Source organism: Apodemus sylvaticus, unplaced genomic scaffold, assembly GCF_947179515.1.
Source record: "Apodemus sylvaticus unplaced genomic scaffold, mApoSyl1.1 scaffold_471, whole genome shotgun sequence".
In the NCBI taxonomy this organism is placed as follows: Eukaryota; Metazoa; Chordata; class Mammalia; order Rodentia; family Muridae; genus Apodemus; species Apodemus sylvaticus.
In genome coordinates, this window is record NW_026263425.1 from 1 (window position 1) to 10,708 (window position 10,708).

The window sequence follows — 10,708 nt, forward strand, 5'->3', positions numbered from 1 at the left end:
TTACAGAGAGTCCTGTGCAGATCCTGCAGGCTGAGCATCAGGTCCAGACAGCTTTCGAAGGTCTTGCTCAGGCCCATCTGATGGAGACGCTAGAAAACTGCGCTGGTCTTCTTCTCCATCTTCTGGCCTGGGTGGCCGAGTTCAACTGCTTCCCACTGTTGCAGGAAGATCCTGATTTCAAGGTCTGTCCACGGGCTAGGGGAAGGACCTGCAGGGACAGAGGGACCGGATGAGTGTATCAGTCGTCAGGCATATGTATATATCAACTATTTCAGGGACTCTTCCCACACAGGGAGCTGCCAGAAATGGCCGCTTTCTGTTTGCAAGAGGTTAAGAACAATTTTTGAGAGCCAAGGATCCAGAGTGTACCTGGCTCTTAATACCAAGAGCTACACTCACTGGGAATTCAACTCTGTCTTCAGCTATAGAACAAGGAAATAACCTTTCAGATTTTAGGTTTTACTAATGGGCAGATTTCAGGAACTATTAAACAACATGGGAAGACCACACTGTCTGGATTGAAAATGATGAGAGATGTGAAGTGAAGCCAAGGTCAGTCATTAAGTTACTTTTAGAACATTGGAAGCCGGGCGGTGGTGGCGCACGCCTGTAATCCCAGCACTCTGGGAAGCAGAGGCAGGTGGATTTCTGAGTTCGAGGCCAGCCTTGTCTACAGAGTGAGCTCCAGGACAGCCAGGGCTATACAGAGAAACCCCATCTCGAAAAAAAACCAAATCCAAAAAAAGCAAAAAACTAAAAAAACCCCAAACTTTTAGAGCATTGGGTTCGTGTCCATACTGCTGGCCATCCTACAACTCACTAACATTAAGACCACAGTCTCGAGACTGGAGATATTGTTCCAGCGCTTAAGAGCACCTACTGCTCTTCCAAAGGTCATGAAATAAATTCCCAGCACCCACATGATGGCTCACAACCATCTGCAATGAGATCTGAGGCCCACCCTGGTGTGTCTGAGGATAGCCACAGTGTACTAAATATAACAAATAAATTTAAAAAAAAAAAAAAACGAACTTTCCAAGACATCATACTCCTCTGCTTGCCTCTGGCTCCCATCTCCTGATGGGTGGAATTAAAGGCTTGGGATGCCAGACTCACACAGTTGCTAACTATCTTCCCTTCTTGTGTCTTAAAACCAGAGACAAACAGAATTTTTTTTTTTGATTTGTTTCTTTGCAACTAAGATGGAATCAACTGGACAACAAAGAACTCCCCTGAGCAGGCAACCTCCAGTCTACTGCTGACAATAATGTCTCCTTAGGTCATGCCTAATTTCCAAAGGAAACAATAACCAGTATTCAATGACAGGAATGTGATATTACCATCCAAGGAGGAATGGCAAATGCATTGTATAATTAATTGCATCATAATTGTGCCTAACATGATAGAATATCCCTCACACACACACATGCAGTAAAACTTACAAGAGGTAGTAATGTAAAGGAATATTGGAATTTCAATCATGCCAACTGGAAATCAGTATATGACCCTCGGCCATCATGAGTGATGAGATCCGATTAAGCTTTCCAATAGGTGGATGGATTTGACAATCCCAAGGCCCATACCTGGAGAGTCAGCCCCACCAATGCAGAGGTAAGGAGTTTGGTCTGCAGGGAGGAAACCACGCCCATCACACCAAGGACCTGAAAGGAGGACAAGGGGAGAGAGCATAAGCATGGCACCCTCACCTTCCCTGAGGCACTCAAAGTAATTGCCTGGACTCTGAGTTAGAGTGAACGCAGAGCAAGTCCACATTCCATTGTCTAGGGGTGACTGAGGAACTTAGACACACAGAGCAGACTGCTATGTGAAGTAAGGGCCTATGGGAAAAGGACTTCCTCAATTCTGTGCTCTGCTCTATCCCCAGCTGATGCTATGCTCTGGGACATGAAAGCCTTTTCTACACAAGAGGCTCACCTGGGAAATGGCCTCTCTGGGACCTGTGGCCCAAGATCTTGTCCAGGTCCCATGCATAAGGAGAAAACAAGGGGTCAGGCCTTGCCCTCTCATGACAGAGAGTTTCATACAGGTCCTTCATCTGCAGCATCAGACCAAGACAGCTCTTCCAGCTCTTCCTCAGACGCCGCTTAGAGAGGCGCCTGCTAAGGGACTTGGCCTTCTGGAACATTTTCTCGCCTGGCTTCCCCATTTTATATTCCACCACTTCCCACTCTTGCAGGAAGATCCAGATTTCAGGCTCAATCCATGGGCTATCAGAAGGACCTGCAAGGGGCAGAGGGATGGCATGAAGATATCAAAGGTCACAAACACAACCACATCAACTTTTCTCAGGGACTCTTGCTGCACATTGCTTGGCCAAAAAGGGCTGCAGTCAGTTATCAAGTGGTTATGGACACTGTCTTACCAGCCCTGTTACAACACCTACCCTGCTCATGACAGTCAGAGGTACATTCACTGGGAAAGACAAAGTGTCTGCATATTTAGGAGCATTGTCTCAGAATACAACAGGATCCACAGCATTAGTGCTACCAGGGGATGTGGTGTCTGCATAGACTCAAAACAACATCAACAACAGGGAGACACTCAGAGCCGTTGGCTCTCCTGGGAGACAGGCAGACATCAGGAACCACTGAGTGCCAGGCTACGCTGACACGGATATCCACATCAGGGGTCTTGCATCTGCTCACAGTCACAGACCAAAGAAATATAAGAGCAGGGTTTATGGTTTAGCAGGGATTTGACTCTGAATACCTGAGGATCTTCGGCCTTCCTGCCTCGGCCCCCTCCTCCTATTGGCTTCTTGAGTGTTTCTCACACTTTTCACTCGGTTGTCCTCTCTCTGTGCAGAAATGAATACATTAAATATTAAAACAGGTCCATGCTACAGGAATCCCTGTCTCCTAGCTGTGAATGATCTCAGGAACGGCACTGCCTTTGCACGAGCTAAGCCATGGACTCTGACTTCCTCATCCACTGGAGCTGGTCCATTCTCATGAAATGGGACAGCACTCCTGTAAAGTTGAACCAAGGAATGTCTAGAGTGAACAGGACAGGTGCCCTTGATCAATGGAAGGTAAGAAACAGAAGCACATCTCGACTGAGAAGACCACAGTCAGTCTCTGCAGTTCAATGTCTTCCCATTTTCTGCGGGTGGAAAAAATACCTTTCAGAATCTCCTAATAAACTCCTGCTGTGCTCCAAACATAAAAAAGTATCACACAAAAGTGTGAAACTATACTCTCCCATCCGATATCACAAAACATGGGTGTCTTGAGGTGCGCACAAGGTCATCTACTCCTAAGACCTATGGCAATTCCCAGAAGTTCTTCATGATCCTTGGCCACCCAGATGGTTGTGGGCTACTCCTTGGATAATTAAGACACCGACTCAATGAACTCAAACAAAGAAACCCAAGGACAAAATAAATCTAGTTCTACTTCCTCTACAAATTATAGACATGGGTTCAAATTTAAGGAAGTTAACCATGTTTGGTCATATGTTAAGGCACAAATATCCCACAGACACCATGAATGAATTTCACCCAACTCACTGGCATTTTCTCTCTTGGGCTTCCTTTGCTGCAAACAATGAGGAAAGCAGCGTCAGCTGTGTCCTGGTGTTCACAAGACTCTGGATCATACAGAGAGCTCTGCTTACTTCTCTGGACTTCTTCAACTATGAGAGTTCTGTGCAAACGTGGTCTGTTATATTGGTCTTGGGTTGGAATGGCTCGGGATGGGTAGGGTGGGGCAGGAATTGCCTTTAATCCCGCCTTTAGTCCCACCTCACATGCTGAGGACAGAACCGGGATCTCCACAGTCTCCACTGAAAACCATCAAAGAAACAAAGTAACAAGAAGCCAATTAATTTCAGTTCCTTCTAGGAGACTGATTATCTACACAGTCCTGGGCATTCTTCACTCACTAAAATTCAGAGCAAACTCTAGCGCCCAGTACAATGCTCTGCCTGCCTGTGCTCCCCCTGTGCTGTGCTGGGATCAAATATGTGGCTCATCGATCAACAAATATATTGGTGAGAAACTGAGAGGAACAGAAATTTGTTTTTAAGTAGTTTCCTGTAATTGAGAACTTTTTTGTTCTCGGTTTGTCTCTTTTGTGATTGGATATGATCTTTATTTACATTTCAAATCCCGGTTTCCCACCCCCCCTCCTTCTGGGGAAAGTATAACCAAGAATGCTATGAATATAGTGGAATATCTGTCCTTATTACATGGTGGAGCATCTTCTGGGTAATATATATCCCCTGGAGTGATATGGCTGGGTCCTCACATAGTACTACGTCTACTATTCTCAGGAGCCGCCATACTGATTTCCAGACAGCTTGTACCAGCTTACAATCCCACCAGAAATGTAGGAGTGTTTCTCTTTCTCTACATCCTCACCAGCATCTCTACACCTCACCTGGGTTTTTGATTTTAGCCATTCTGACTGGTGTGAGATGGAATCTGTATTAGTTTGGGTTCTCTAGAGTCACAGAACGTATGGTTACTCTTTATATAGCTAGAGAATTTGTCGATGACTTACAGTCCATAGTCCAACTCCCCAACAATGGTCAGCAGTAGCTGTGGATGCAAGTCCAAGGATCTAGCAGTTGCTCAGTCTCACGAGGCAAGCAGGCAAGGAAGAATGAGTAAATCTTCCTTCTTCCAATGTCCTTATATATCTCCAGCAGAGGGTGTAGAGCAGATTACAGGCGTGTAGATCCCGAGCAGAGGGGGTGGCTCCGATTAAAGGCGTGTGCCTCCATGCCTTTAATCCCAGAAGATCTTGAACTCGGAGATCTCCTTGCCTTAATCTTCTGAAATTCATAGACACTATGCTTCAAGATCTCCTTGCCAAGATCCAGGTCAGAAACTTATATCTCTGAGCATCCAGATTAGGATCATAGGTGAGTCTTCCAATTCTAGATTGTAGTTCATTCCAGATAGAGTCAAGTTGACAACCAGGAATAGCCACTACACAATCTCAGGGTTGTTTTGATTGGCATTTCCCCTGATGATTAAGAATGGTGAGCATTTCTTTAGGTGCTTCTCAGCCATTTGATACTCCTCAGTTGAAAATCTTTGTTTAGCAATTTATCCAAGTTTTTAATAAGGTTATTTGATTCTCTGGAGTCCAACTTCTGGAGTTCTTTGTATATATTGGATATTAGCCCTCTATGGGATGTAGTGTTGATAAAAAAGCTTTTCCCAAACTGATTGTTGTCGTTCTGTCCTATTGACTGTGAGCTTTGCCTTACAGAAGCTTTGCAATTTTATGAGGACCTATTGTCGATTCTTGATCTCAGAACATAAGCCATTTGTGGTCTGTTCAAAAGAAAAGCACCTCAGTGACAACTACAGTCACAACCTCAGAGTAAGAAGTAGGAAAACAATTTTCCAAGCAAATAGCATAGAGTGACAGGGAAGTTTTAATGTCCCCAAACAGGTTTGGGATCTTTGCCTATGCATAAACCCAGCAGCTGAGCAGAGTCCAATATTAAGGAATTAACATATGAGCCCTGTATCAGAACAGTTTCCTATGAGTACCAAGGGTAGTTACTAAGCCTTAATCATGCTTTTGATAGTAGAACCTAGATATGTTGCATACATTATTCAGATTATTTTCAATTACAGTGCTTATAGAATGTGCTTATATATGTACTTTAGATTGTAGACAGACAAATTGAGAGAAAGAAAGAAAGAGGGAGAGAGAGAGACAGGGAGACAGAGAGACAAAGTGAGAAAGAGACAGAGAGATAGAGGAATGTCATGAATAAGGTCACTTTATAAAAAAAAAAGTTTTTATTGGGACTAATTTTCCTCCTTATAGGTGTGGTGGGTTTTATATGCTTGGCACAGAGAATGGCACCCTAGGGACATGTAGTCTTTTTTTTTTTTTTCAGTTTTTTTGAGACAGGGCTTCTCTGTGTAGCCCTGGCTGTCCTGGAACTCACTCTGTAGACCAGGCTGGCCTCGAACTCAGAAATCTGCCTGCCTCTGCCTTCCAAATGCTGGGATTAAAGGCGTGCCCCACCACCACCCGGCGAGAGATGTAGTCTTCTTAGAGTAGGTTTGGACTTGTTGGAAGGAATGTCCTTGTGGGAGTGGGAATTCAGACCCTCCTCTTACCTGTCTCTTAGCTTAGATGAAGTTATAGATTTCTCAGGTGCTACACCACCATGTCTGCCTAGATGCTGCCATGGTTCTTGCCTTGATGATATTGGGCTGAACCTCAGAACCCCATGTCATTCCCAATTAAATATTGTCTTTCCTAAGAGTTGTTGATCATGGTGTGTCTTTGCAGCAATGGGAACACAAAGTAAGGTGGAAGTTGGGACCAGGAGTGAGGTATTGCTGGGATAGGCCTGAACAGATTTTTAATTAAAGGAATGTGGATATGAGGACTTTGAGTTTGTCAGCTTTGGATTGGAAAAGCCATGGGATGCCTTATGTGGATCAGGATGGGTCACTCTAGTAGGGATGTGGTTGGTGTTGGTGATGGTTGTTTGAACTGTGGGAGCAAGGCTCAAGAGGTTTCAGAGGAGAGGAATGTTAGTATGGGCCTAGAGACTGTTTTTCTGATATTTGTTGAAGAGTGTAGCTGCTCTTTGCCATTGTCCGAAGAGTCTGTCTGAGGGTAAGGTGAAGAGACTGAGATTAATTGCACTGACAAAGGAAGTCTTTCAGAAGTCCAGCATAGACTTTGTTCTTTAGTTTTCTGTGATCCAGACCATGAGGACGAAGCAGTGCAAACTTAAAAACCAAAATACAAATACTATGGTTCAATCAATATGGTGTCACCAGAAGGTGAAATGCAGCTGAATGCTGTATTCAAGGAGATAATGAGATTAAGGGAATGGTGGTCTCTGGGCAAAATCCCACCCAGAGAAGCTTATTGATGTCTTTTCATGTGAATAAAGAACAATTCTATGTTTTAATCTGGAATGAACAACAATCCAGAAACGGAGGGCAGGGCACAATTGTGTTACAGATATAGAAACCCTAAGAAACAGGGTTTTGATCTTGTCTTGAGGAGCAGGGCCCTTGTAGAATATAGGCCTGAGCCGCAGGGTACACCCCTTTAATCCCAGAAGACAAATGCAAGCAGATCTTTAAGAACAAGACTAGCTTGGAATGGAACAAGCCCTAGGTGGAGACAAGCATAAGTTGGGTCTAAGGGGTACACAACTTTCATCCCAGGACTCAGGAGACAGAGGCCTTAAGATCTCTGAGTTCCAAGTCAGAAGAAAGATTAAGTTCTAAGAAAGCCAAGTTTAAGGCGGGCAGTGGTGGCACATGTCTTTCATCCCAGAAAATGGGAGGCAGAGGCAGGCAGATTTCAGAATTCAAGGCCAGCCTGGTTTACAAAGTGAATTCCAGGACAGCCAGGATTATACAGAGAAACCCTGTCTCCAAAAGCAAAGAAGAAGAAGAAGAAGAAGAAGAAGAAGAAGAAGAAGAAGAAGAAGAAGAAGAAGAAGAAGAAGAAAGAAAGAGAGAAAAAAAGAAAGAAAGAAAGAAAGAAAGAAAGAAAGAAAGAAAGAAAGAAAGAAAGAAAGAAAGAAAGGCAAGTTTTGGCAGTGAATGAAATCACTGAACACAGAAAGCTGTTAAAGATGAAATAGAGCATGGGGTGCCATGTTGCAGACCCAGCCTCCAGCACAACTCTGCCTAACTTTGGCCATGTGAGCAAATTAGGCATCAATGATTTTGCACCATTGTGTTAATAAGGGTTCCATCTTTCCTCTTGCCCACAACAAGCAGAGGTAGTGGAAGAGAAAAGTTATTAGGATATGGGTTAAGTGGAGTTGTTCATCAATAGGTTTTGGGGGCAAGCTATATCTTGGGCATGAGTTCATTCCTATAGCTAACACCAAATAAGATTCAGTTGCTGCAGACCAGTCGTCTACTCAAGCAGACACCAGTCAGAAACCAGAAGCTACATGCCAGTTTTGAAGAAATGGCAAGACATGCCAACTGGCATGAAGAAGCCCACAGACGTACAAAGCTGACACGGGAATGTAGGTAGCATTTCTAGGGCAAGGTTCTCTCAGTGGCAGCATCACCACAAGTAATGACTCAATAACTCTCTGGAAGGCGAAGCGATACTTGTTTCTAGTTAGTGAAGAACAGTAACACAGAACACATCAAACCACTCTTCAGCGCTCATTCCCCACTGTTAGTGGGATCTCATTATACTCTGACCTCACAGGTCCTTTCACTTATCTGCTATATCAAATCAGCCTTTCACCTCTGTCTGCTCCAGCAAAAGATCCGTTCACCTGTGTTCAGCTCAGAACGACATCCTTTCACCTCTGTGACCCAATGAAACATCCTTTAGCATAGTTTACTTGCCAAAGAATCTAGGAGTTTCCACTTCCATGTGGCTCTAGCATTAGAATCAGGAGCAGGAGGGGTTACTGGGTCAATTGATGATAGCTAGCTGGAGAATAGAAATTAGGGGTGATTAAGAACAGACCAGCATCCCTGAGGTGAACTCTTATGGGGAGTATTTTATGAGAACACACAGAAGCTGTGTGCAAGAGATTGCCAAGGTTGTACCTCGTGCTGTAGCTGGACATGGTAATGGGTGAAAATCATCCAGGTGGTATGGGTTTTTACAATCTAAAGAGGTCATGGAAAGCAGCTGAGCCTTGGCACTGGAAGAGTCCAGGCAAGGCTTTTTGTTTTTGTTGGTGTTGGTGGTGGTGGTTTGTTTGTATTTATTTCTGTTTTTCTTCTCCTTTCTTCATTTAAAATTCATGAATTTATTTCCATCCCAAAGGATTCCCTTCTCAAAATCCTTCCTCAGAGATTTCCTCCATCCACTGCCTTTTCCTTATTCTCTCAGAGGGTACACCCCACTGGGTATTACTCCTGCTCTAATATTTAACGTATGTATAGGATTAGGATCATCCTTTTCCATTGAGAATAAACAAGGCAGTCCTCTGATACATATGTGCCTGAGGCCTCAGAACATCCCATGGATGCTCTTTGGTTGGTAGGTCAGACTCTAGGAGTTCCCAGGTGTTCAGGTTGCACTCACAAGATGCCACTGTGGGGATACCATGGACATCAGGGCCAAGGGCCTTAAGGTCATTTGTGAAGATAAAGCTATAGTGGGAGTTGATAACCTGGGACTGAAGTGGTCATGCAAAGAATTAGAAGAGAGGCACCAATGAGGGAGTCTATGAGAGGCTATTGGTGAATCCTAGATGCAGTAGAAGACCCCAATCTATTGGAGATGCCAACACCATAGGATTCCCACCAAGAACAGCAACAATGGAGTGTCATCAACCAAAGCCTAGAGCACTACACAGGGCAGTGAGGGAGAAGTGACCCAAGCCCTTTGGAGGAGCCCAGATGATCGTGTGTGGATCCCAGACATTGGAACCAGAAGCTGCAAATTTAGGTTGCCTTGGAGACTCCAAGATATTAGAGAAGCCGGAGACATTGGAAACCTGCCCAGGAAAGGTATTAATAAACAGGAAACCATTCAAAAAATACTCATGTGGCACACAAGAAAGATGTAAGGAGTTGGAGGTATGAAGAGCTCATTTTCAACTGACATGGACACACAGAGTTTGGAATTTGCACAGCTGAATTTTGATCTTGCTTTGATCCAGTTATTTCCCCACTATGACATTTTAGAAAAGGAATAAATATCCTGTGATGATTAAGGTAGGTAATCTGCTCTTTGACTTTGATTTTTAGGGCACTACAATCAAGTCATTAGATGACTATCACAACAGATGTAAAACTGTACATTTCACATATTTGAGAGTGTTATAGACAGTGTAGACTTTTGAAGTTGAACTGAATGTTTTGGCAATGTGTTATTGATGCCTAAGGCCCCCTTTGGAATCATGTGTTTGAAGAAGGGAAAGGGAGTGGAATGTGGGGGTTTGAATACTCTGGGCTCAGGGACTAGATTCAGGAGACCCCTGTGTAAGCTTCATCAACTCCAAAAGGATCACAATCAGAAAATGGACACCTCTACCTCCAGTCAGTGGATGAACTTACCAGGAATGGTGATACTAAGAAGGCAATACAGAACTTTGTTCCTTTGTGTCCTATATATAAGACTATAGCAGAAAAAGTATTCAAGATGAAGTCCTGGTTTTGCCAACTCTAAAGACTGGGAAAAGAGCCGGGTGGTGGTGGAGCACGCCTCTAATCCCAGCACTTGGGAGGCAAAGTCAGGCATATTTCTGAGTTCAAGGCCAGCCTGGTCTACAGAGTGACTTCCAAGACAGCCAGGTCAACACAGAGAAACCCTGACTCGAAAAAAAAACAAAAAACAAAAACAAAAACAACCACCCACACCCCAAAAAAAGACTGGGAAAGGCTTACTTTTCTAACTCACAGATCTAGATTAGTGGTAGCACATCGTGGTTCAAGAGATTAAGTTAAAGGTCTCAGAAAGGTGCCTAGACATTGAAATCATTAGTGAACTCTAAATGTAGTCAAGGTGAAGGCAGTCAAAATGGCAACCTGAATTACAGGCAAATCACCTGAGGTTATGATTGATTTCCAAAATAAAGAATAGCTGGATCTTAATTGTACATAAAGTAATGTAAGTGTCCTAGTGTGTGTGTGTGTGGTTGGTGTGTATGTGTGTATGTATGTGTGTACCTGTGTATGTGTGTGTGTATGTATGTATATAAACACACACATATATACACAATGAAATTTAGAATGGTGGCAATGTCCCTCAACAGACATTCA

At 43.8% G+C, this 10,708-nt stretch overlaps 1 pseudogene; it reads right to left on the minus strand.

The window, feature by feature from the left end:
• Positions 1–11: 11 nt before the first annotated feature.
• LOC127676246 (uncharacterized) lies at positions 12–4,422 on the minus strand (annotated as a pseudogene).
• Positions 4,423–10,708: the final 6,286 nt, after the last annotated feature.